The sequence below is a fragment of the Chiloscyllium plagiosum genome, chromosome 46, assembly GCF_004010195.1.
Source record: "Chiloscyllium plagiosum isolate BGI_BamShark_2017 chromosome 46, ASM401019v2, whole genome shotgun sequence".
Lineage (NCBI taxonomy): Eukaryota > Metazoa > Chordata > Chondrichthyes > Orectolobiformes > Hemiscylliidae > Chiloscyllium > Chiloscyllium plagiosum.
The window spans coordinates 588,782-596,352 of record NC_057755.1 but is presented as its reverse complement, the minus strand read 5'-3'; positions in this window follow the sequence as shown (position 1 = coordinate 596,352).

Here is a 7,571-nt window from a genome sequence, read left to right as displayed (position 1 = left end):
CTGCCGTTGCCATAATCATCAGGCAGCGCATGGTGCAGTTTGAAACGGCACACATTCTCTGTACAAAAACCGAAAATCACCAGTACATTAAATGGAAGAGACAGAGGTAGACAAAAATCAGAAATTACAAATCAAACGTTGCCCCAGACAGCAACAGAAATCTTCTCACCTAAATGCATCAGTTGGGACCGGTCAGAGGTCCAATCTAAAAATGACAGCCCCATGCCTGTCTCAAATCACTAATTGTGTTTCAATAATTGTCGGCAGGGAATTGACAGATGATGAGTGGGCAAGAGATTTTGCATGGATTTAAGGAAAGGGCTTTCACTCAGGTAATAGTGGGGATCTGGAATGCAGTGCTTGGGAGGGTAGTTGAGCGGGCAACCTCACAACCTTTAACCTCTACCTGAATGAGCACTCGAAGTCGCATAACAATCGAAGCTATGTACCTCGTGCTGCCAGTAGGGACGAGAGTTGATTAATTTTAGTATTGAGGGACTGAAGTATCTATTCTGTGCTTTTGGATTCTTTAATTTTAAACATTTCGTCTGGGGGTCACGTTTAGAGATTAATCATCGTAATAATTCATCAAAGAGCTGTGGATGCTGGAAATGTGGAACACAAAAAGAAATAGCTGGTGAAACTAAAAAAATATGCCAGCATCTGGGAAGAGAGAAACTGAGTTAACCTTTCGTGCTTAGAGTCCCTCTTCATCAGAACAAATGCTTCTGAAGAAGAGCCATGAGATTCACATCATTGAGTCTATTTTTCTCGCGAACAACACTATTACTGCAAAGGACAGGTGTTACTACCTAAAAGGGAATTGAAATACAAAGTGTTGATATGAATCTACTATGGAACCTTCGGAAAACCTCACTTAACATACCGGGTGTACTTCTGTTCATTATAATACGAATCATGCGTTCGTACGCTGGAGACGTTGTCATTGTTTGATGCAGAATGATAATAGAGCTGCGAAAATTTAGTTTCATCATCAATGGCACAAGGCACTATCTAAGACCTCTGTGTCATGATAAGCAGGGCATGGTAACACATTCAGACGCCGATATCATGTCTTGCAATGTCAACAATCCCCAGTCATATTTAGCAAGTGTTCTAATTTTGACTCAGCAAAGAGTGCAAAACTCAAAGAGTATAATGTGATTTTGAAATGTTTTCTCTTCATTGCCTAACTCACATACTTTTGGAATGATCCCGTCAACATTTTATGAATAAATTGAAAAATGAAAATCAAACATACAGTGCACTTGTGGAATCATAGATTGCCACTGCTCTAGAATGTGTACAATAAACTACAATATAATAAAATTACGGACTCTCTGACTCTCTAACGGGAATAATTAAACAAAGTGAACTGTATTAACCAAATGGTATGATTCATAAGGTATTATGCTCTAAAGTTAGTTCATTTTTTTCCTTCCAGTAAAGAATAAGGAAGCTATAATCCTCTATGTTTTTCGTTCCTTCCTGTAATTATTAGGAAGCTTTAATCTCTTCTACATTGAGTAAGTGGAAGGAAGCCACAGCCTTCTGGATTTCAGTTCAGCACTCGTCCGCTGTCCTCCTATCTCATGGAACTATATGAATGTTATGGCACAGGAACAGGCGTTCAGTCCACTTTGTGAATTCAATTTAACAGTCCTCCGACTTTCCACTGTTGTGAAGAACCATAGGATATTTAAGGCATCGAAACATCTCATTCAGCCCATCATTTGTAAGTCAATTGAGTAAACCAGTCACCTGTTCTAATTCCAATTTTCAGCACCCAGTCCACTGTCTTGAAGGTGACTTCACTTCAGTTGCAGATATTATCCCCCTTTCAATGTGTTGAGGGTTGTCCCCTCAAACCCCCTTAAACTGGTAGTGAACTCGAGAGAGACCATCGCCTTCTCGATGAAAGAGTTCGCCTCATCGTCCTCCACAATGCTTCCAGCAATCAGCCTTATTCTATTTCCCTTGGTGAGTGGTCCACTCCATTCGGGGTAACCGGTCTCTCGTAAAACCCTCATTATTTTGTGCACTGTGATCACATCAACCTTCAATCTCCTCTGATCTCAGGAAAACAACATAATCCTATCCAATCTTCCTCCAATATTTCAGTCATTGCCAGGCTCTGACAACATTCTTCTAAATCTTCTCTGTACTCTTTCCAGTAAAATTATGTCTCTGGTATTAACCGGTGACGAGCAATGTTCACAACACTGCAACGGAGAGGTACTCAGTGTTTTATGTCATCGCAGTGTCACAGATTTTACAGGGAATAAGAGAATTTGTTTTAGATTTAATTACATCAACAGTGAGGGGGCAGTAATTTTGGAAAGAGTTAATATGGAAGTGATTCCCATTGTGGATGTCCGGCCAGATTCTGGTACAAATAATGGATCCTAACGGCTGTAGTTGGGAACGTCTAACCCTTTGTGGGGTCAGTAGGTCAGGAGCTCAGAAGTCAGACTCCGTGTTTAATAGCCTCTCTTCTGATCCGAGAAATGGTGATGTAATTACAGAACAAACCAAATGCTGAAAATTGATACAGCTTAATAGATTACAATCTTCTTTGTTTCAGTTTTGAACAACGTGATCTCTTGGTGAATCATAAATACATAATGCAACAAATTTTACTTTAATAACAAAACAGCAGTTTGGTGCTAAAGAAATTATGATAAAATGGAATAAGCACACAGCAAACATATATCCCAATTAATGCCAAACATTCTTCAAATTCAACAGAAAGAAAACAACTTTTACAAAGCATACAAAGCCCCACTTGTAGTAGAGTTCCAAAAATCACTTCTCGTATAATATTCACACCAGAATAACTGTGTCTAATACTTGATCAAACGATTTGCAACTTGCAATTTAAATCATAACTATGATAGCTTCTTGCGGGAGTGAACACAGCTGAGCTTCAATGCATGTAGCTTTAAGTAATCTCTTCTGATTTTTTTTCCTTTTATCACAACACTCTGGTCATGAATGAACACACACTTTTCACTCGAAGGTAATATAATTGAATGCTTCTCTGAGTCCCTTCTCATGAGTACTGATATATACATCCATCCAGCTCCAGGGTGTTCCACGGACTAAAATAAATGACTCAAAGTTAAAAATTAAATGAAAGTTTTCTTAAGAAAGGGTGTTATCATTAAGATCAGATCCCAGAATTCACGAACAAACCTTTGAGGTTCTATAAATACCGTGCTGAGCTCCAAGCAATCGAAAAGAAACACAGGTTCGTTTGAGCACACAGACATTCAACCCATGGCCATTCTGCAAGAGAGATATTTAAAAGAAATTGCTGTGCTTGCAGAAATGCCTGCATGTTACCTATTAGCTGCAAATACATAGAGAAACCTTCCAGTTAATCAGGCAGGGAAACCAGAAACAAATGTTAACGCAATTTTTACATCAAGAAATCACCATTTATCGAAAGTGACTACTGTAATTAATCCCATTCAAACTCTTTGTAGTCTCTGATTGAAATGGAAAATTCCAGAAGAACAAAGAGAGAGGAGAATTTACAGCCTAAGAACAGGTCCTTCGGCACTCCAAGCCTGAGCCAATCCAAATCTACTGTGTAAACCTGTCGCCCAACTCCTAAGCATCTGTTTCCCTCTGCTCTCCACCTTCTCATGCATCTGTCCAGGCGTACCTTAAATGAATCTACCGTGCCTGCCTCTACTACCTCTGCTGGCAATGCGTTCAGGCACCCACCACCATCTGTGTAAAGAACTTGCCGCGTGTAACCCCTTTAACTTTTCACCTTTCGCCTTGAAATCGTGACCTCTCATTACAGAATCCTTCACCCTGGGAAAAAGCGTATCTATATCTAACCTGTCTATGCCCGACACGATTTTGTAGATCTCAATAAGGTCCCCACTCAATCTCTTTTTTTACTAATGAAAACAAACCTAACCTACTCAACCTCTCTTCATACATTCCAGAGCAAGTAACATCCTCAAAAACCTTCTCTGCATCCTCTCCAAGACATCCATACCCTTTTGGTAATGTGGCGACCATATCTGCACACAGTATTCTAAATACGGCCGAACCAACATCATGCAAAATTTTAACATGAGCTGCCATCTCTTGTATTAAATATCCCTTCCGATGAAGGCAAGCATGCCATATGCGATCTTGACCACTCTATACGGTTGTGCAGCAATTTTCAGGTTACAATGGACCTGAACTCCCAGATCTCTCTGTTCATCAATATTTCTCATCAAGGTTCCAGGAGGAGATGAACTATCCAGAGGAAAGTTCAGTTTCCCGGGCAATTCTTGTGGAAACTGCAATGATGGGAATTCCACAGAGTTCCGATGTGCCACAGCAAGGAACCGTAATGACCTCCTCAGGAGACAGACACGGGCTGAAATTGATAGGGTGCCCTTCGTTTTTCAGTCCTTCCCAGGGGCTGAAAAATTACGCCATGTTCTTCGTGACCTGGAACACATTATCAATGGAGATGAGCACCTCACCAAGACCTTCCCCACACCTGCACTACTTGCCTTTAAACAACCGCCAAACCTCAAACAGATCATTGTTCATAGCAAACTGCCCGGCTCTCAGGACAACTCCATACAACCCTGTCACGGTGGACGCTGCAAAACGTGTCAGATTGTGGACATAGATACCACTATTACGCGTGGGAACACCTCCCACCGTGTACATGGCAGGTACTCATGTGACTCAGCCAACATTGTCTATCTTATACGTTGCAGGCAGGGATGCCCAGAGGCATGGTACATTGGGGAAAGTGAGTAAAGGCTCCGACAACGGATGAACGGGCACCGCACAACAATCAACAGACAGGAGGGTTCCCTCCCAGTTGGGGAACACTTCAGTGGTCCAGGACATTCAGCCTCGGACCTTCGGTGACCATCCTCCAAGGTGAACTTCGGGATAGGCAGCAGAGGAAAGTGGCTGAGCAGAGGCTGATAGCCATAGGGACCCATAGGGAGGGCCTCAACCGGGACCTTGGGTTCATGTCACATTACAGGTGATCACCATTGCACTACACACAGACACACACAGATATTCCTATACACACACACACTCTCACATGCACACGGACACAGATACTCTGTTATTTCACTTTTTAGATTGGAATCAATCTAAACATCAGGTCATAGACAGAGAACACAGGGGGCTAACACCTTCATCACATTGTCAAGCTATCACCATTGTTAACAGCTAACCCGAGAATGCAACTTATTAAAAAAAGGGTTTTGTGATTTACACATGAAAGGAGTGAAACTATCACTGTATTCTAACAGATGAAAGGCTAACAGACAATCAATTCTTCAATGTATAATTTCAGTTACATCACACTGCAAATTTTTTCTATAAATTCTGTGTTACGATCGAGCCCTCCACAATCACCTGAAGAAGGAGCGTCGCTTCGAAAGCTAGTGTGCTTCCAATTAAACCTGTTGGACTATAACTTGGTGTTGTGTGATTTTTAACTTCATAAAAGATAAAGAGCGTGGGGAAATACATTGTGGCATGTTGATCAAATGTCCGTATTAAAGAAGAAGAGATGCTCGATATCTTAACGTACATAAACGTGGATAAGTCTCCCGGACCTGGTCAAGTGTACACTCGAACTCTGTGGTAAGCTAGGGAAGTAATTGCTGGGCTCCTTGCTGAGAAACCTGTATCATAAATAGACACAGGTGATGTGCCGAAAGACTTAAGGTTGGCTAATGTAATGCTACTGCTTAAGAAAGAGGGTAAGAAAAGGTTAGAGAACAATGGTCAGGTGAGCATGACATCAGTAGTGGGCAAGTTGTTTCCTGAGGGATAGGCTTTACATGATGTGCGAGCAGCAGCGAAGGTAAGACCGTTTGGTTTTAAAAGTACTTACCGGTAGCAGGCAGGGGTGGGTTTTTTTTTCTCTTTCACTCTCTCTTCACAGAAAGAGCGGGAGCACCAGGGGGAAGTGACGACGACCCAGAGGGACAGCCGAGACCAGGAAGCAGTTAGTGTAAGCTTACCTGGGTAGGTTTTTTCCCCCTTTAAAAGCGCGAAGGAGAGGAACCCGAGGCACTACACGGGTAGTGCCTCCCACCCGCCCTTGTCCTCTAACCTAATAATAACATCTGTTGTGGAAAGGAGGTAAGTGCTGAATTTTGCTTGTTGTATTCTTTAGACCCAGATTTTTTTTTTTAAATAAAGGTTAGCTTTAGAGGGATGGCAGTGAAGGCAGTGCAATGTTCCTCCTGCAACATGTATGAGGTGAGGGATGCCATCGACGTCCCTGCCGATTACACTTGCAGGAAGTGCACCCACCTCCAGCTCCTCCAAGACCGTGTTAGGGAACTGGAGCTGGAGTTGGATGAACTTCGGATCATTCAGGAGGCAGAGGGGGTCATAGATCAGAGTTATAGGGAAGTAGTAACTCCAAAGATGGCAGAGAGATGGGTGACAGTGAGGGGGACTGGGAGGAAGCAGCCAGTGCAGGGACCCCCTGCGGCCATTCCACTCAAGAACAAGTATACCGTTTTGGATACTTGTGGGGGGGATGACTTACCAGGGGTAAGTAACGGGGCTCAGGTCTCTGGCACGGAGCCTGTCCCCGTTACTCAGAAGGGAAGGGTGAAGAACAGCAGAGCAGTAGTAATTGGGGACCCGATAGTTCGTGACACAGATAGGCGGTTTTGTGGGAACGAGAGAGACTCACGTTTGGTATGTTGCCTCCCAGGTGCAAGGGTACGTGATGTCTCTGATAGTGTTTTCCGGGTCCTGGAAGGGGAGGGGGAGCAGCCCGAAGTCGTGGTCCATATTGCGACCAACGACATAGGTAGGAGGAGTGCTGAGGATGTTAGACAAGCTTTCAGGGAGCTAGGTTGGAAGCTCAGAGTTAGAACGAACAGAGTTGTTGTCTCTGGTTTGTTACCCGTGCCACATGATAGAGATTCGAGGAATAGGGAAAGAGAACACTTAAATGCGTGGCTACAGGGATGGTGCAGGAGGGAGGGATTCCGGTTTTTGGATAACTGGGGTTCTTTCTGGGGAAGGTGGGACCTCTATAAACAGGATGGTCTGCACCTGAACCTGAGGGGCACCAGTACCCTTGGTGGGAGGTTTGCTAGTGCTCTTGGGGGGAGTTTAAACTAACTCTGCAGGGGCATGGGAACCAAGATTGTAGCTTCAGGGTGCAGGGCCAGGAGTGTAGGGAGGTTAGGAACATGGCATAAATTTCCAAGGAGGGTGTCTGTAAACAGGAAAGTGGCTTGAAGTGTGTATACTTCAATGCAAGAAGTATACGAAATAAGGTAGGTGAACCTGCAGCGTGGGTTGGTACCTGGGACTTCGATGTTGTGGCTATTACGGAGACATGGCTAGAACAGGGACAGGATTGGCAGTTGCGGGTTCCAGGATTTAAATGTTTTAGTAGGGACAGAGGTGGGGGTAAAAGAGGGGGAGGTATGGCATTGCTTGTCAAAGATAGTATTACAGAGGTGGAAAGGACGATGGATGAGGACTTGCCACTGAGGTAGTTTGGGCTGAGGTTAGGAATAGGAAAGGTGAGGTCACCCTGTCAGGAGTTT